Raw genomic sequence first — 21,287 nt, forward strand, 5'->3', positions numbered from 1 at the left:
GGAATGTTGACAGATGTTTACAAGATATTTCCATCCCTAGGTCCATAGTTTCCAGTAGGGTGCTGTAGTTCTGAGAAGTTCTGAAACAGATCCAGATTGCTTAGAAGGCCCCAGCGCACCTCCTGGACAAGATTTTTAATATTCTAAATGCACCATAAACAAACAGACAGATACAAGAGTGCTGTTTTTTGTTTGGGTTTTTTTTTGTGGTTTTTTTGTTGTTGTTTTGGTTTTTTTGTTTGTTTGTTTTTAAAAAGCTTAATCTCCTTTTGTTCTCCCCTCTTTGCTCACTTATTTTTAATCTTATCTCCCTTTTCTTCAATTTCTCTCTTCTTCTCATATGTTATCCTCTTTTCTTCTGTCTTTTCATCTTCGCTGTGTTAAAAAGTTCCTCAGCTCTTCCTCTGTCTGCAGGGACCAGGAAAGGTTTCCAATAAAAAAAGCTAGTGATAGAACAAGAACACAAGTCCTGGGCAGATTTTACTCTTCAGACAATGTTGAACAGTTTATTACATCTGCAGAAATGATTTGGACAGAAAAGCTGAAAATCTGCTAGAACACCAGTGCAATCATAAATAAATTGCATTAAGAAACATATACACTTACCCAGCATAATTTAATTTTTAAAAATAAATCAAATATAGCTATTCTTCGGAGGAAAAACCTTGAGGCAACTAGATCATCCTCACCACCTCTTATTATTTAATGAATTTGATGCTGCATACTGGATTTTGAGTGGAAACTCCAGACTAGGGATCACCTAAACTTGCATACTATTCTGCTTTACTGTGTTCGCTGAAGTTATACAAACTGGAAAGGAGGACAAAAACCTGCTCTTTAGGCTATGGAATAATGCTACGTCTTTTACATGACAAAATTTGGAGCTTTTGGTTTACAAGCAGTAAATCTGTAAATACAATATCACAACTGAGTAATCTTTAAGTAACTTATTCCAAGTTTGCGGTCCCATCAGTTTTATATTTTTTTTTTAATTTAAATTCATATATTTTTGTAGCTAGGCACTCTCACATTGGTCAAATAAGAGAATAAAAGTCTGAAGTAACATCATTGCAAAGAGTTTAAGAATTAACAGAAACAGAAAGTACTGCAGATTAGATTTAAAGTACCCATAGCATGGTAAACTAAGAATGTGAGGTAAGTTTTTCAAAACCATTTGAACTTCAAGAAGTTTCAGGCCTGTTCATGTAACCCCTCTCCCAGGACTTGGTTGGCAACCAAGTATAAAACAAGTAGAAAAAGGCTAAGTTCATTTTTAAAGATCACTAATCAACAGCTCAAGCTTTTGAGTGAAACCTTGTTTCTAGGCTTTCCTCAGAGATCTGAAAAACTTAAAGCAAAGTCTTTTGTTGTTCCATATCACAGCTCCACTGCCAAGTGCAAGCAGGAGAACCACCAGCTCCTCTTCTGGCAACCTCTCAGCACCTCAAAGTCAGACCAGAACCACCATGGCCATTGGAGTTCAAAGTTGAATGCTTGAGTTCCTCTTTCCCCTGGAACTAGGGGATGGTTCATCAGAGCAGCTGATACCTAAACTCTAGTGAGTGGTCACATTGCCACTAATTCAGCATTTATCTACTTAATCACAATTTTTAAAGATGATAATTCTCTTGTGATTTTTTTAATATTCGAGGATTAAAGTCACAGTTAGTTTGTACATGCACACACAGCTTTTAGTATCTAGCACAGAAATTATTGTAACAAAGTAAGAAATAATGTTTACTTCTAGCCAAATACAACCAGGAAGCCATTTTATTATATCAGTTAGAAGTTTGTCTATTATTAGGTGAACAAGCCATGCTATGAACTCGAAATCAACCTTTCCTCAGCCATTCCTAAGGTTCTAAAAGCACAGCACCTAGGCATCCATCACCTAATTATCTATGCAAGCAATGAAACACAGTCATGGTCCATAACATCAATCAATTGCAGAGTAGACTGAATATGTAACTGGAGAGAACCAAAGTCAAAATAAGATTATCAGGACAGAGGGTATAGCTCTGATCCCTGGTCTTGTACAAAATATAATGGTAGGAAAAAATCCCATATTTCAGAACTGGATCTGCTAAATGTTCAGATAAGTCTTTCTGCCAATAGTCATGATGGCAATAAAAAGAAGTGCAAAGATGACAGTGAATCAGTACAAAAATATATGCACGTTGGCTTTTTTGTTGTATTTTTGGCCTCTTCCCTACCTTATCTTTTTATACGAGAATTTCAAAGTACTAAATATCAAATCTATAACCCTCCTTCAATCCAACTTGGAAAAGTGAATTAATTTGTTAGCAGCAAACTTCTCAGTAATCATGGTGCTGGCATGAAATCATGCTTTCTAAATCCATTTTTAAAACCATGTCACACTTTCCCACCTTTCTCTAGTCTTTTATGCAGTGTTCTGGTGCATTAGCATTTATTTCTCTAGCTTTTTCATCTATATTCTCAATGTCTCAGGAGTGTAATATGCATTTTCCCTGGACAGTCAAACAGGGAATAACAGTGGAAAAAACAACATTTCTGTGTGCATTTTTCTTACTATAACACTCAAATCATATGAGCACCTTGATATAGAGTCAGATGTACTTGCTGTTTAATATGTGTTAGAAGTCAGATGATTAGTAACATGAGAAAGAAGGCATATTATTTATCATGCAAATGGATACATCTCTAGGATCTCAATTACTATACAAAAATGAGGAAAAATGCTGTGACACTAATGCCATTTAAAAAACATTCTTGTTCCATATTCTTTGTAAATATGACATTGTGTTCATCAGTGGTTTGTCAAGTCAATTTACAGACAGACTATATTTAAAAGGTTAATTTTTAATAGATTTCATTGAAACAAACACAAATTTCTTGATACCTCTAAGTACTGCAGTCTGAATATTTCATCTTTTCCACCTTTCAGACACAACTCTACTAAATTGTATTAAAATATAAGAAATTTAGAACATCCTTCTCATGTTTTATAAAATGTATTGATTATGAAATAGTATATCCATCAATATCAGAACCCTGTGAAGTTAGGGTGAATGGTGACTGTTGACTTTTGGCAGTAAGGAGGAGTCATAACTAAGCAGCCTGGCTTTCCATAATTAGATCAGAATAACAATCTACACTTTAAATTAATCCTAAATAACACTTCACCTTAGCACTACATTACTTCCAGGCTTTGAAGGTTAAAATACATTTTCAGGTAGCTCCTTAGTTATAGCAGGTATAAAAATGAAGAAAGTCCAGACTCAGCACTCCACACGTAGGTCAAGCTACTTCAGGTAGCAAATGTAAATATTAATTGCAAATCTAAGCACAGTCTATCTCTTACTCAAGCATCCTACCCAAAATAGGTAGCCTCCACATATGGGATTCCACAACTCTGTTCCTTAAACATCTGACTTTTCTATAGATAAAAATGAAAAATCTCGCAAGGGTTCAATACTATGCTTGAAAAGCAAACACATACACACAAAAACACAGCGTTTCTAAAAATAACATTAAAGTTTAAGGTCCTATTAACTTGCAGCATTTCATGACTAAGACCAAATATAACTTTATAGAAAAAACAAAACCCACACATAACCACACCACAATACATGCCCCCCGCCCCCCCCAAACCTCCACAAAACCAAAACATATTTGTCTATGCAGAACTGCTTGCAACAGCATTTACGCACTTGGCTGAAATTTAGGCAGAAATTACTAAAAGCTTGGTTCATTACTCTTCTCTTGATTCTACCTTGTTCCCCTTGTGCCATTGTTTTTCTGAAACTGTATCTTTGTATGCGTACCAGTTTTTCTGAAACTCTTTTTCTAGTCACGTATGAAATACTGTGCTCCCCCTATTTCTATTTTGTCAGTCCCTTGATGCACTAGGAGTGTATTCCATCTTCTTTTTCCCATTTACTGTAATCTAAACCTTGGGCTCAACAGATATTAACGCCTTCAAATTAATGCTATTTTTTCCCTTAATCTCTCATTTCTTCTTTGATTTTTCATGAAATGCTAAGGAAGCATTTTAATGGAGTTCAAGAGCTCAGGCTAATGAGCAGTTATGAACAATTCATAACTGCTCTTCCTGAAGACAAACCATAAAAGAAGGTTTTAATCAGATTTTCAGTTTTGCAAGTGCCTGAGGATAGCAAAGGACAGTGAAGACAGCTATAAAGGGAATTAAATGCAGTCACTAATATTTTAATGTTTCTGTCTGCTAATTCATTTCATCCAAGGGGTAAAGATCTTCCAAAACCATTCATTTTAAACTGTCTTCTGTACATTGTGTAAGCAAGATGCACCATGGAAGAACAAATTCCTTCCTGTGTGTCCTAACACACCCTTTTACATATACTTACTATGGCTTTTATTATCTATTTGGAAACATCTAGTCTTGAGGAACTGACAACAGCCTTTAGAAAAAGATTACAGCAAGAAGTCAGGATCCAGCTTCTTATGCAGCCCACTTACAGTACAAAGCAGTGATCTCTTGAAGTTTCCTACACAGAACAGAGTTGGCTCCTACACTAAATTCACTTTTAAAAGTAAAAATCATTTTTTTTAATAAAAGTACTATTAAAAAGCTCCCATTTTATCTTCTCTGGACTGTTTTGCTTTTTATGTATTCAAGAGTTCTGACAGCTTTTAAAACATAATAATTTTATCTACATTAAAAAGTTGATATAGCTAGTTTTCTCAGCATACAATGTCAGCTGAGTTACAGAGCACAGAATGCAACAGGAGCAAAGTATTCCTGAGAAAAAAAAAAGAGAATTCATAAAAATGCTAAAGTAAAAGTTGTCCCTTAAATATTGTCTATCAGTTTAGCTGTGTCACCTTATGGTCCAAGTAGGTGCAATTACTACCTTCTGTTGCTAGCAGAATGAATCAGTCTTGAATCTTAGATTAATACAGGTAAATCTCATCAGGGAAGAATTCCTGTTAACTGAGTAGAATTTAGCCTTGAATAAAAGGGTCATACTGTCTTCTTAATTAGCCATTTCTTGAGAGCAGTAAGTATAGATAACATTCAATGAGCCTGACATCTCCAAAAAATGATTAAAACTGCTATTATGCTACAGAACAAAAGCATTTTATTACATACAAATCAGTTGAATTTTATCAATAATGAGGCTTCCACCTTCATTAAGCTCTTAATATTATCACAAACACAGGTGTAAGTACTTTCCCCTTCATTTTGCCTTTCATTAACAATATTTCTTTTTTCATTATATGAAACAGCACGGGAAGGGGGCAGGGGGGGAAATCAGTCACCATCTTTTCATTCAGTTGAAGTGATGAGGAAGGACAGATTATTTATCTTAATTAACATTCATCTGAATCAAATTCCTGACTCTTGAAAACAATATCAAGGTACCCCAACTTGAAGAAAAAATTCTTTGTTTTTGTTAAATGATACAGGCAAGTGATAGGAAACAATTATATATTTGATTAGCCATATGATCCTTGGCATGCTGTTCTTGGACTCAGCTAAGACTGAGAGAAAAAAAAAATGCCAAAGAAGATCCAAACAAACAACAAACAAGGGATAAAGAAAATGGCATGTTGATATTGCAAAAGTTTTGAAACTAACTCCAAGTTAAGAGATTAAGGCAGATGGATAAAGCAAAGCAGAAGCAGACATATTGCCATTTTGAAAGCAAGTGAAGTATCTGCATTTAGCAATGGGCACAAAGGATCTTGATTCTGTGGAAATTTTGGAAAGTAACTAGCCCAAAGCAACCCTTACTCTACAGCGTAGGAGCTCTCATAGACATAGAGACACATGTATATATGGGAACTGGGGGCAGGGGGAAAGATACTTGGGCCTCAGACTTGATCAGTCCTGCAGCCACCTCCTGGCTGATGACCAAGCTGAAGAGCAACTCTCCAGAGAAAGAAAACTCTTTCTTTGGAATACCAAGTTTTTTGAAACTGAAAATGCTGCAGCAGTCATGATTTCCCTGCCTTCTTAAGAACCAAGTAATTTCCAGTGATGTGTTGATAATCAAAAAATCTAAGGTTTTCTCCAAGTTCTTCCCTTCCTCTGGCTCTTTCTGATAGAGGGTTGTGGGGAGAAAACTTCAACTTCCCTTACTGGAGTCTGATGATTTTGGCACTGGCCTAGGATACAAGAGAAATCAGTGCTCTTCATCCCAACAGTGGCTGAAGGGAGTTCCTGGCTTTCCCACAACTCATGCCTCTTGTATTTGTTTAGAAGAAATCAATCACAAAGTACTTCTCCGTGTCTCTAGAAGTGCTCAAAGTACGTAAAATACTTCCTCTACAACACTTTGTTTTAGAAAAGCAAAACATCTGGTCAAGTAGAGCCTTGCATCTTAGTATCTTCAGATATCTTCATAGATGCCTTTTGGGACAAGCTGGAGCCTGGCCTTTGTATTTTACCACATTATTAAATACTGTTTGTGATCTTCAGTCTAGCCACAGAGGATTAAACCTGTAAATTAGTCCAACCCCTCACCTGACCTTTGGCTACTTTAGAACAGTAGGCTTAAGAAACTCAACATTAAAATGTATCATTAATCTAGTATTGTTAATCCTTATTGAAAAAGAACAAGGAAGCAAGTTCTTCAGCACTGTGTTCTTTTCTGTAACAGGGTAGGAAATGAGTAGAAACAGGCTCAGGATATTACATACAACCTATAGGATTTGTTTATGCTCATTTTGGCTTAAGCTCAAGTTGCTGCTCTTACTGCTGCCTCAGTTGCATGTATTCATCACAGGCATTCAAGCTGTTCTGGTACCAATACCTCTATAGCCTTTTAGTAGCTAAGAGAATTCATATTCTCTTACAGACTTTAAGCTCTGGAAGTTGGCTATTTTATTCAGGCTCATGCTTTTAGTTTAGTAGTTTAGAATCAGACTCCAGAGGGAGCATTTTGGAATGCTGTTATACCTTTATCATTGTGATTTTTGGCCTTCTGTTACAATGGCAATCATACAGAGAGATCAAAATGAAGTTAGATATTCAAGTCAATGTGTGAAGTCCCAGGTATGGCCGAAGCGACCCCTTTGCTGCTTGTTGTCTTCTTGCTCCTTCACCACCAGTTGAAAGAACTCACTGTCCCATTGTGCATGCCATTTTCCCACATCACAGTAAGACTGATACTGAAAATAATATTGTACATGAAATAGTTATTTATGAAACTTCAGTAATCTTAAGAAATTCTGAAGTAATTTAATAACTACTGTGAAGCAGCAGCTGAGCTTGCTGGCAACCCCCGAAAAGGCAAAATACCATATTTTATGAATCATGCTGTGTACTATACTAAAGCAGATCAGTTTCTTTATGTATAGTCTGAAAAACAAGGAACAAGAGGTTCAAATCCACTCTGCTGCTGGGCTATCTAAACATAGTCTTTAAGTATGATCTCTTAAAACAATAAATATTTTCCATTAATTTGTCTGCAAGATTCCACTTTTCTCTCCAGGTTCCAAAAAAGAAAAAAGAAATCAATATGAAGACTAAACAAGCCAAGAAAGAATGCAAAGAGATCCAAAGAAAATAGGAGAGAAGGAATTAACATCTCCCTTCAAATGATTTCAGAGTGAGGACACCTTGGAACCAGAGTTCCAAGGAATGTGAACATTTCACAAAAAGGAAATGGATGTTTTTCATTATAAAGTTTCTGATGTACCACATATCACAGTTGTTAAAATTCAAAGCAGCTCAGACTATATTCCATCCAATGTACTTGTCAGTTGTATTTCTAAGGTATGTAATTTACTTGACAGGCACAGTTTAAATGCTTTAAAATAAACCATTGTACCAAGAGCAGATGCAGCCTAGTAACACAGCTTTAGGTTTTATTAGGCTTTTAAATGCAACCAATTTGTTAGGGTAAAATCTTTAGAAATGACCCCTAAAACCTGTAAGTGGAAGAATCCATTTGGATTGCCTTTTTTCCCCTCATCGAACCACTCAAACCTTTTGCATTATTCATATGCAGAGCCTCCCGTAATATATTTTCTGTATTTTAGAAAACTTGCCCTGCTACTGTGACTGTAACACCTATAGCTAATGTAACTCATGGATGAGCATTGATGAAAACCAGAGTCAGATTCTGCTAAATACCTCAAAAGTCAAAAGGGATTAAAAAATTACACTAGCTTTCCACACCTGCCTACTGCATCCTCCCTTTCTTCTTGTACATTAGGTAATGTTAATGTTCTGGGGTTTGGATTTTGTTTTTTTTTTTTTTTTTTTTAGCAAGTTACTTTAGATCTAACACGGTATCTTTCAAACACTGATGAAGGTTGCCTGGCTTAGACACAAGTTGTATAAATATATTCTTAAAAAAAAAGTTGGCAGGTTGGCACAAGTCAAACATCAGCTTGATTCCTCTAGGCACTAATTCAGCTACATATCCTTAAATTTTGTTCCAAATTCATTATCAGTCTACTAATCTCGTGTTGAAAATGGTAAATCCCATTCCACAATTAAAATATTCCAAGATGAGTTATGTGAAACAGTTGATGATTGAAATAAGCATATTATAGTACATTCATTATGAAAGTGCAAATGCCAAAGAGAAAGAGAAAATACAGTCAACGTACTGAAATTAAAATTTTCCGTAACAGTTCCATTATCTCACAACAGCGATACACAAGCAATGATGTTAAACTTCCTAAGTTTGGATACCAACTGGACAAAAAGATTGCAGTATTGATTAAATCTTAGATTTCTCTAATATATACTCCATGCCCTAAAACGTAGGCTGATTTCCTTCTCTTTCTTGACTTGTTGAGAAATGTTTTGTAATTCCTTTCTGTTTTCAGTTGAGTTGACTTAGTGAATTGTCAAGAATTGTCAAGGTTACCTATTCCTCCTCTATTGATTAAGAGCTTCTATTAATTAACCACTCAATTTTATTGATAGATGAAGTTGTGGGTTTTTTGATTTTTTTTTTTTTACATTAGAACCTTGATACTTAGGCAACCTTTCTTGAAAGTCTATGTAAGGCCTAAAAACCTAAACTAAATAGGAATAACATATAATAAATCAACATTATCAAGTACCAAAGAATAAATTATGAGGGAAAAGTCAGCTATTGGCTTGTAACACAAACACATGTAAGCAACACAGAAATGAACAAACAAAACCGATCATATGCAAAGGTTTCTGGTTTCTTGTGGGCCAGTCTCTGGACCAAAGTAGAAGACCTCAGAGCTAGACCTTGAGTGGAAAAGGTGAACACGTTGACCAGTTCCCAACTGTCATTCAAATGAGACTTGGGTGTTCTGCATAAGCTTGTATTGTATGGAAACACTAGTGTAGGACCAACTCTAACATTTAACTTCAGCAGTCACAGTGTAAGTAGTACACAGTTTCAAGAACATGTTGAAAATATCGAGAAGGAAGAAATCATTGCACAGGAAGAAGATGACGGTATTGTAAACTAATTAAGATTTAATGCAAAGTCATGGTCTTAGTATAGAACTGTGTGATTGTAAATGTACTTTCTTATTCTAAAGTTGTCAAATCTATTAAGAACTCTTGTTCTAAGTCAGATGAGTTACGCATTCTTTGCCAAATCAATCAACGCTTCAACCCACATCTGGAAACGAGTGAGAAAGGGCACTGTTGTCTAGCAGATATCTACAGCTTAAGCACAGACACAAACCAAACTGTACTATAGTCTCTCTATCCTCGTCTCCAGAAGTAGGCCAGAGCAACACAGAACTGACAAAACCCCATAGTTTGCTGCTTAGATCTAAAAATGACAACTCGATTACAAATACATGCTAGGTATGCAAGGCAAAAAAAAAAAAAACAAACACAAAGATGAAATGGAAAATTCTGCTCAGAAGCAAGGCTGTGTGCATGTGATGGGGGAGTCATACTACTTAAAACTTTAAGATTTACATTGGCCAAATAAGACATAGCATACATGACCAAGGACAGTAGTCAGCAAGAACTGAGCATAAGCCATCCCTTTCATGTACAGCAAGGGGTAACCAATGTTGAATAAAAAAAAGTAGATACACTGAAGTTAAAGAAACTGTTTTCATTGGCTTCCACAGACTTTAGATCAGGGCCAGATGAAGGAAAATTAAGGTCTTTTGGGAGAGGAAGCAACAACTACAGTTATTTTAATGGAGTTATCTATGCAATATAAGTCTGGATTAATTGCTCCCAATAACACTTTTGACTATATTTTTTGGTAAAAAATTATTTTCAAAAAAACCTTTCATTATTCAGCAAGTTCTAGTGGAAATATTAATCTGTAGAATTTAAAACAGGAATTGACCTCTTGTTTAAGAAAATAAAATCAAGGAAATAGTCAATATCTGCATCCGTATTGTGAAATAATATAACATTTCTAAGAACATCCTGTAAAATCTAAAATTCCTTATCCCGGTGGAACAGCTTTCTGGTGTCCTCACTGAAGTTAGTAAACACAACAGCATACAGGAATCAACTCCTTATTTCCAGTTAAGTGTACAAAATCCTGTATGAAATTTAACGCCCTGAACTCATGATCATACTGAGCCAGTGATTTAATTAACCCTAATACTGGCCCTAATGCCTAACACATGCAGTACTAGGAGCTCATACTTCTTTTGCTGATCCAGTCTAGCAAGTCTTTCTAGCTTTAAGAGGGTACCAGGATGCAAACGCGTTATACATTGTATCTCACACTTTTTCCTGCCTTGCCTCATGTCAGGCATCCGTATCTGAAGAACTCTGCAATTTCTTAGTAATCTCAAGACATCGTCATCCATTCTTTTCTTTCTCTCATGTTAAGTTCCATCAGCTACTTTTTAATAACAGACATGTTCAAAGCCAAATATTTAAAACTAGTAATGGGTACAGAAAAACTGTTGCTTTTTAGGCACACACTTGAAAAGGATGCTTTAGTGAAATGAATAGTGCTTTATAGGAGGCATAATAAACCTGAAAATGATCACATCACAGTCTTAAAACAAAAACAGATGAAACAGCTGGTATTTAGTACCTTTTTTTTTTTTTTTTTGAAGGTGATGGTGGTATATGAGAGATAAGCTATGTATCATTCACCTAATGGAAAAGGAAGCCACATTTGTGTCTTAGGCAGGTACAAAAGTTTTCAATGAACATGGTACACAGCTTTATCAAGATCTCACCATTATATTCTACTCATTCATTTCTCTTCTTTAAGAGTATGTAGTACTAAGCAGGTCTTTAAATAAGAAATAATCAGACATCTAAAAAAAGATAGATGAATGAACCACAGAAAGGGTCAATAAATATTTTGAGGGAATTAGTTTTATTACCAGAGTTCAAATTTCTACATAACTGATATATCAAAAACATCTGTTAAAATATGCTAGCAAGATATATGCGTGCCTGTGCATTCACTCTTTGCAGCAGCACTACTCTTTGCTTTATCAAGGTATGTTACAATGAAGTAAAATGCGGGGATCCCCCAAACTGTTACTAGGCACAGAAAGACTTGACTTTCATCCCCTAGTAGTCTGAAGTACTAATGTGTACTTACAAAGCTCTTTGTGGGCTTTTAACTTAAGACATACATTTATATCTATGTATCTACGTTAGATATCTATATATGGTCTATCTGTACAGATACCTATCACTTTCCATCAGAGGACTTGAAAGCAACCAAACTAAGGTTGACTGTCAAAGAAGGTTAGTGAGAAAAACGTTGGTTGGTTCTGAGTTCACTGCTGTGCATTTAGTCAGCTTTACAAACTACAGATTTTTCTACCTTGAGAGAGCACATCTCCTAGTCCACTCCTTCAGTGTTGCAAGTTCCAAAACCAGTATCTGTAATCTCAAGAGAATGAGACATTTAGGGCACTGAGATCAATTTCAGATTTAATAAAGCGTAAACTTGATCTTAACAGTCTGTTATAACATAACACAATCAAAGAGGGTGCCAGTTTGTGTGTTTTGAGTTCCCCCTCCTTACCCCAATGCACACACCCCCCCCCCCACTTCAGAGAAAGGCATTGGTTTGTGCCACATCAGCTGGAGAGCAAAGTGTTCTGCCCATCTTCAAATAAATTTAGAAATCCTGTAATATGTTTTTGTTTCCTTCTCATCTCTTCCTCTCAAGGATCAAGTTCACTCAAAAAAATCCCCAAACAGTTCAAAATATGAATTAGAGGGGTTGCTCTCTCGCAGTTCATCAAACCAATCAAGTACTGAAGATCATGTACCTATGATTGATAATAAGATTTTAACAAGCAGGGAAATGAATTATTAATTTTCAATGTGATCTCTTGACTGGTGTCCCCTGGTTCTTCTCAAATTCACTACTTCAGAAGAATTACTCTGAAGAGATTTCACATGACACAAAGATTCCTTTGTACTTGTCAGAGAGTCAAGGTGGCCTCTCATCAACAATATGGCTTCAGGTTGATTTTCTTTCTCCTTTTCAGAGTCCATTTTCCTCCTCTGAATACTGATTAGTACCGATGTTGGCTGTGTTCCTTTCTATGACTTTCAGTCTTTCTATTTTAACTGAGTCAAACAAATTCAACTTTGTTAAGACAGTGACTGGAAACTCTTTGAGGAAGCAGTATGTAAGATCTCTAAAATTAAAGGGATTGTCTATTCCTCCCATGCATTCTTACTGCACCTCCCCTCAAAATTAGTGTGAATAAAAAGTATTTCCTTCCTTCTCTGGAACATTTTGTATACATTGCAACAGTTGACAAGAACAACCTGATATTGACTTTTTTATTACAAATCTCTTTTCTTATCATTGCAATAGAAGTGGAAAGCATGGTCAAAATAATACATTATGGAGGATAAATTATAGACATGAAATTTAATACTTTAAAAGGTGAAGCTCTTGGACGTCAAGACATACTGACATCTCAAAACATGCACTTGACATGTTTCTGTATTGTTCTTGTGTGATCACCAATTGTTTTCCTCCATAAGAAATCTACTTTCTTCTGCTCATTTTTTAAAAATGTATTTGATATTGACCCCATACCTTATTTTCAGAACACTAACAAGGTCTTCTACGAATCCAGAATTATTTGTTTTCTTTTTAACTGTGCAGTGTTTAGTGCTTATCACTATCAGAATGATAATATATAGAATAGGAGAGGCGGTATTACTTATATTTTCTATTTGGGACAAGAAATAGTGAGACTGGAGGTCAGAAAATCAGGAGGAAAAGCAGGCTTATGTTTAGCACACTATTACGTGCAAAAGCTTTCCAACATCCCCATCATATGACCCAACACAGACTTTTTTTTGCCTTGGGTACTGATTTAAGGGATTTGCCTAGCATATCAAAGGAAATCCATGGCAGAAGAGATTTAACTGAGAAAGTACCCATTTTTCCTGGAATAAGTCTTTATTTTTCTTTACAAGAGTGTTATTAACTGGGAATGCTATTAAATTTGGGGAAAAGTGGGCTCACAAAAATTAAATGGGAGATGGCTTTATGTTTAATAGGCACTAGCATGTCTGGGGAAAAGAGTCAGGAATCTGTTTGCACAACAGGCAGCTTCCTTCATTACTGAGCTCTTGTTAGTATCAGAGAGAGCCTACCCTGAAAAGCTAGCTACTGAAGGTGAACAAAAACTATTAAAACTTAACAGACCAAGCTTCATTGATATTCTTGTGTATTAGGCAGGATTTCAAGATATTTTTTGATTATTAAACAAGTACTAGCCCACACCAAAGCAAGACAGAACCCACATTAGTCGAACCTTTCAAGGATAGCATGGAGCAAATAACAACAAAAATACCTTTACTCCCACACACATTTTGTATAAGACCTTGGAATGAAAATAGTCAAGAGACCATTAGAGCAGGTATTCCTTATGCTGTAAATCACTCTATGTAAATTGATAGCACATCTTAATACAAAGCTGAATATTTCCAGAAGTGAAGTAAGATCAGATTCACTCTACAAGTGCAAAATTAAGCATAAATATTTTCAGGGGTTTTCAATTCTCTCAACAGAAATGAAACTTTAATTCTGATACAGTCAAATTATCGCAAGTTATCTGACTAAAGAGCAATTCATACAGGCAATCACTTCTATCTCAAACTCTAATGGTATTTAGGATTAGCAATATGATACTGAATTCAAAATATCCTTCACTCTGATAGCTCCCATCCATTCCTAGAATTATATAGAGAAAAGGAGAGAGGAAGATAAATAGGGAAGGCACAGAGAAAGTGGGGGATTAAATCTTTCAAACATAATGAGACAACCTAAGGGAAATATCTGACTGAATGTGTGTGGATAAATAAATATCAGGTACACAGACCTCACCTCCAAAGAGTTACATACAGTCACAGAAAAGTGTGACTACTCCAGGAATTTAGGTCTCCCAAGGACTAACAAAAAGTGTAATTCTACTCTTTCTTGTTCTTTTCTACACAAAATGAATGCTTCCCTCTACTCCCAACAAACAATTCTGTAGTGGTGGCAGTGAAGAGAGAAGCAGGATCTCCAAGTTCTCCTTCAGTCATTCTGTGCATGTGTCCTTTACCACATACTAGATTTTCCTTTTTTTTTTTTTAAAGCCTACTAAGTTGTGTAAGGATTAAAATAAAAGTCCACAAAGCTTTCAAAATACCATATATAAATACATAGAGTAGCAATCTGAACATGTGGGTATTTATTTCTCCCATAGCACTTTTTGGAAAGGTGATCAAAAGAAATTGATTCAGATTTGTAATTTTTACAGAAGCCTTCCATGTAACAGCACAAAATAAACCGTTCAACATCTTCTACACATCTTCAACTAGCACATCTCTTATCCGAGTGGGAACACATGTCAACTTCTGAGGTTGAATTGGTTAGACAGTATATGTTCCTCCAGTCCCTAAAGGGCTACAAGACCTATTTCCACATCAGTAAAATTCAGTGGGAGATATCTTGCTGACACAAAGAACTCAAATCAGGACACTAGAAGGTACACTGTAGGTTACAGTGTGATTCTAGGCAAAGTTGAGAGATACAGATAGTATAGAATCATAGAATCATCAAGGTTGGAAAAGACCTTTAAGATCATTGAGTCCAACCATCAACCTATCACTGCCAAGTCCATCTATACCATGTCTTCAAGCACCATAACTATCTATTCTTTGAATACCTCCAGGGATGGAGACTCAACCACTTCCCTGGGCAGCCTGTTCCAATATGCTTGACCACCCTCTCGGTGAAGAAGTTTTTCCTAATGTCTAACCTAAACCTCCCCTGGCGCAGCTTGAGGCTGTTTCCTCTCGTTCTATCACTCATTACTAGGAAGAAGAGGCCAACCCCCACCTCCCTACAACCTCCTTTCAGGTAGTTGTAGAGAGCAATAAGGTCTCCCCTCACAGTCTCCTTTTCCCCAGCCTAAACAACCCCAGTTCCCTCAGCTGCTCCTCATAAGACTTGCTCTCTAGACCCTTCACCAACTTCGTTGCCCTCCTCTGGACACGCTCCAGCACCTCGATGTCCTTCTTGTAGTGAGGGGCCCAAAACCGAACACAGTACTTGAAGTGCGGCCTCACCAGTGCCAAGTACAGGGGCACTATCACTTCCCTGGTCCTGCTGGCCACACTATTCCTGATACCAGCCAGGATGCCATTGGCCCTCTTGGCCACCCAAGCACACTGCTGTCTCATGTTCAGGCGGCTGTCAGCCAACACCCCCAGGTCGTTTTCCGACAGACAGCTCTCCAGCCATGTATGTTCACTACTTCTATTACTATCCAAGAGATTATTAATACCAGGAGTCACTATAGTCTAGAAAGACATGTCAATCACAATTGTTCTTTCCTGTTTTCTTTTTCTGAGGGTACGCTTGCTTGTTTTAGAAAGGACCCTTGATAATTTACCATTCACTCCATCTAACTTCAAGCCAATCTGGCCAGGAAGCAGAACTGGAGGCAGAGCTAAGATCTCATTCATTCTTGATTAGTTCCCAGCTGTGAGAAAAGGGTATTTTGAGAGGCTTGGACATAAGATCTGTATGGCTTATCTAGATGAGCAATATAGGGAACCAGGGCACCTAGTCTTCCCCTCCTTCCACAGGCCTATTCAAAGAATAGTTGAGATACAAAGGGATCTCTGGAGATCGTCTAGTCCAACCCTCTGCTCAAAGCAGGGTCACCTAGAGAAGGTTACCGTGCATCTCCTTTCTACTTTCTAATTGAACATACTCCTCTACAGCAGATGACCACATGGCTAATAAAACACTTAAATACTGTTATCTGCATTGTACCAGTGTGAAGCAGATAGAATCTAATGTGATAAGCACTGCACAAGCATAAGACACTTAAGTCCTACTGAGGTATAATAGGAAGTCATTAAGTTTACAAGAACTACTTCTTCCTGTAGTAAAATATCTCCTATATGATTTACAGTTTCCAAACTTGAAGTGCTAATTTTGGCCAACAAAAATTAAATACCATAGTTCTTTGTCCTATTACTTTAGAAAGCTAAAGAAATATAACATGAGCAAGGGAGAAGGTGACAGAAGGAGATATATATATATATATGTAAGGAAATATTAAGTATTATTAGTAAAAGCTATATAGAGAAAACCTTGTTGATATTTCAGATAAAGTTTGAAGTGGACTGAAAAGAATAAGCAAAAGAACAAGGGCTTCAGAAAAGAAAGGTGGTTTTTTGTTCTCTATGCCCTGACCAGGGAAGAATGCTGAGCAGAATTAACAGAAACGTCCACGAGATTCCCCTCCATGGCCTTTCAAAATAGGGAACAGATCTGATCTACATCTAGGTAAATGGAGGGGGACGTCAGAGGAGAATTTCCTTCCAAGTACAATGTGAGGAATGCATCTGTGTGACAGATGTCATGATGGGCAGAATACTCTTCCAGAAGAAAACTAAGCAGTCACAGGGGGAATGGAGTCACTGAAGCAAAACCTAATGGAAGATAAAATTGAGGTGGTGGCACGCCAGAGTTTTCTCCTCCTCCAGTTAGAAAGAGGAAAACGCATGGAGGCTATTCTTGTAAAGAAAAAGTGTCAAAATACAACATATACAAGGTTTTGTTTTAACACTGAACAATGTTAGCAGTTTAAATTGGTTTGAGTATATACGCAAAAATAATTTCAGCTTTGAGGGGAAGAAAAAAACCACCTATCATCTTTTTTATTTATTCCAGACAGTCTGAGAAAACAATTATTGCTTTTCCTTTAAACAAACAACTAACAAACTCCATCAAGAACAAAAGTATTAAGACCAACTGACTGTTTTGATCTCTCCTCAGACAGTTCAGATTTAGTCTTAGGTGACACAATTCTTACCGACCTTGTTTTTTGGCAATTTATGGAACATTACTTTGTTATGAAATTATTTCTCTTCTGCCATTAATAAGTACCTCTTGAAATATAATATTCAGTAGAACCAAACTAAAGTGTTCACTTCTTTGTATTAGGGAACCATAAACAAGACGGACCCATGAAGAAAGCAGAGACAGCTTTAACAAGACAACCATAGTTGAGATCAGTTCTCTACTGACTTGTGCTTTTTGTAATCAGGGATTTTTCACTAAAATAGATGAGAGGCTTTCTCTTCTTATCCCTTCCCCCCTGCACTTTTCACAGATATAGATTGCTAAAGCAGGCAAAGAGCACTAGTAAATCAAGTTCAGCAGAAATCCAGACATATTTGCATCTGAATGGAATTATTACAGCTTCTCTTTGCAATCACTTTCAAAAAGAATATCATTGCTGAAGAAAAAGCACTCCATCATTGAGGTACATCAGAACTCTCCTACTTTCTTGCTGTCACAGGGATGGTGTGAATTTCAAAATTACTTTGAGAAGTTGGTGAGAGTTCTGCTTGAATATGGCTTTTGAAATGAAACTCAGGATTAATTTTTTAGCATTTAGTTTTTGCACCTAACAAATAGTAAGTATGAAAATAGAATCATAGAATCATACAATTGTTAAGGTTGGAAAGGACCTCTGAGATCATTGAGTCCAACCTGTAAAAAATAGTAACTGCACTGCTCTGAACATGTACTTTTTCTTCAAAGTACCTTAAAAAACACAACTCTGCATAATGGTTTTTACCACTTTTATTCTGAGTCGCCTTCTAGTGCTTCCAAAGTAACGAAGGCTGTCTTATGGCCTTTGCTCAATGTTCATTCCATCATTGTTAAGAGAGATTAGACGAGTAGTCACTAAGTAGTCAAAGCTTTGAGAAGAGTAATATGAGTATTAACAGCAAATTAATTCATATTTGTATTTTTCATAAGATGGGAAATAATATCTTCTACTGGCAAAAGTAAGCAAAATATAAACAATGTGTATTTAAGAATAACTCTTGAACATAGACTTTTTCAAATTCTGTCACATAGTTTTCATATCTTTTAATTGTACATTAATAAATTGTAATTATACTCCAGGAGAAGTATAGAGTTACTGTCCGACTGATCAGGGATAGAGTTAGGAAAGCCAAGGCTGATGTGGAGTTAAATCTGGCCAGGGATGCGAAGGGCAACAAGAAAGGATTCTACAAATACATAAACAGCAAAAGGAAGGGCATGGAAAAGGCTGAGGTACTTAATGCTTATTTGCCTGTCTCTACTAGTAAAGCCAGTCTTCAGGAATCCCAGGCCCCTGAGACTGGAGGCAAAGTCTGGAACAAGGAAGACTTGCCCTCAGTGGAGGAGGACCAGGTTAGGAAGCACTTAAACAGTATGTAAGTAAGTTCATAGGACATCATAGCTTGCACCCACAAGGGCTGAGGAAGCTGGTTCATGTCTTTGTGAGGCCACTGTCAATCATCTTTGAACAGTCACAGTGATTGGAAGAGATTCCTGAAGACAGGAAGAGAGCAAATATCACTCCTATCTTCAAGAGGGGTAAGGAGGAAGATCTGAGAAACCAGAGACACCAATCAGCTTCACCTTGATCCCTGGGAAGCTGATGAAGAAAATCCTTCTGGAAAGTATTTCCAAATACATGAAGAACAAGGTGGTGATTGGAAGTAGTCAGCATGGATTTACAAATGGGAAATGATGCTTGACCAACCTGATAGCCTTCTATAATGAAGTGACTAGCTTGATGAATGAGAGGAAAGCAGTGAACGTTGTTTACTTTGACTTTGGTAAAGCCTTTGACACCATGTCCTGTAACATAGTCATTGACAAGCTGACAAAGTACAGGTTAGACAACTGTACAGTAAAGTGGATTGAAAGTTGGCAGAACAACCAGGCCTAGGGGGTTGCAATCAGTGGCACAAGGTCCAATTGGAGGCAAGTGGTATACCCCAGGGGTCAATCGTGAGGCCAACACTCTTTAACCTCTCAAGAAGTGGGCTCATGTGAACCTCATGATGTTCAACAAGGCCAAGTGCAAGGTCCTGCACCTGGGTCAGGGCAAACCCCAGTATCAGTACAGGCTGGGGGACAAAGGGATTGAGAGCAGCCCTGCCAAGAAGGACTTGGGGGTGCTGGTGGATGAAAAGCTGGACATGAGCTGGCAACGTGCGCTTGCAGCACAAAAGACCAACCGTATCCTGGGCTGCATCAAAAGAAGCATGGCCAGCAGGTTGAGGGAAGTGATTCTGCCCCTCTACTCTGGTGAGACTCCACCTGGAGTACCGCATCCAGCTCTGAGGTCCTCAGCACAGGAAGGGCATGGACCTGTTGGAGAGAGTCCAGAGGAGGACCACAAAAATGATCAGAGGGATGGAGCACCTCTGCTATGAGGAAAGGCTGAGAGAGCTGGGGTTGTTCAGCCTGGACAAGACAGGGCTGCAGGGAGACCTTATTGCAGCCTTTCAGGAGTTAAAGGGGGTCTATAGGAAAGATGGGACAGACTTTTTAGCAGAGCCTGTTGCAATAGGACAAGGCGTAGTGGTTTTAAACTAAAAGAGGGTAGATATAAGGAAAACATTTTTTACAGTGAAGGTGGTGACACAGTGGAACAGGTTGCCCAGAGAGGTGGTAGATGCCCTATCCCTGGAAAAATGAAAGGTCACATTGGACAGGGCTCTGAGCAACCTGATCTAATTGAAGATGTCCCTGCTCATTGCAGGGAGAGTGGACTAGATGACCTTTAAAGGTCCCTTCCAACCCAAACTATTCTATGATTCTATGAACCTCTTTGTTAGTGACCTGGACAATGAGACAGAGTGCACCCTCAGCAAGTTCACTGATGACACAAAACTGAGAGGAGTGACTGATACACCAGACAGTTGCACTGCCATTCAGAGAAGTCTGCCTCAGCAGACTGGAGAACTGGACAGACAGGAACCTCATGCAGTTCAACAAGGGGAAATGCACCAGTACATGGTGGGGACTGAACAGCTGGAGAGCAGCTTTGCATAGGACCTTTTGGTCCTGCTGGACAAGAAGCTGACCATAAGCCATGAATGCACCCTCACGACAAGGAAGGCCAACAGTATCCTTGGATGCATTAAGTAGATCTTTGCCAACAAGGTGAGGGAGGTGAATCCTCTCTACTCATCATTGCTGAGGCCACATCTGGAGTGCTGGTCCAGTTTTGGGCTCCCCAGCTCAAGACAGACATAGACTTACTGAGTCATTCCAGCACAGGGACACAAAGGTGATTAAGGACTTATCTTTCACATGAGGAGAGGCTGAGATAGCTGGAAGCATTTAACCTAGAGAAATGAAGGCTCCGGAGAATCTGATTCACACATATGAATACCTGATGGGAAGGAATGAAGATGATGGAGCCAGACTCTTCTCGGCAGTGTCCACTGGCAGGACAAGAGGCAATGGGCACAAATTAAAACACATGAAAAAATCTGAACATGAGAAAACACTTTTTTACTGTGCAGGTGGTCAATCACAGGAACAGGTTGCCCAAAGAGATTATGTAGTCTCTATCTGTGGAGATATTCAAAACTCAGCTGGACACAGTCCTGGGCAACCTCCTATAGCTGACCCTTTTTCAGCAGGGGGTTTGGGAGAGATGATCTCCAAAGGCCCCTTCCAACCTCAACCATTCTTTAATGAGTTCTTGGTTCGAATTGCAAATATTATACTGTATGATCCTTATGTTACAGGAACAATATTTATGGACTAAAAAGATTAGTTTTGTGAATGTAATTTATCCTCTTAGCAGAGAAAAATATCCTAAAGCATTATGTGTAGAGAAGTAATTGGAAAAACTTAGTACAAATTTGTTTTCATTCAGGGTATTTTGAAAAAGTGACATTTAATACCTCTCTTTTAACTCCTAATTATTTAATAATTTAAATATTAATTTTGAAGTTGTGTATTAGTTGCATTAATCTTTACTGGTCAGTGGAAGAAACCTTTTTGTCAGCAGAAAAAAATCTCTATAAG

This window comes from Nipponia nippon, unplaced genomic scaffold, assembly GCF_047370975.1.
Source record: "Nipponia nippon isolate SJK-2023a ecotype South Korea unplaced genomic scaffold, ASM4737097v1 scaffold_6, whole genome shotgun sequence".
In the NCBI taxonomy this organism is placed as follows: domain Eukaryota; kingdom Metazoa; phylum Chordata; class Aves; order Pelecaniformes; family Threskiornithidae; genus Nipponia; species Nipponia nippon.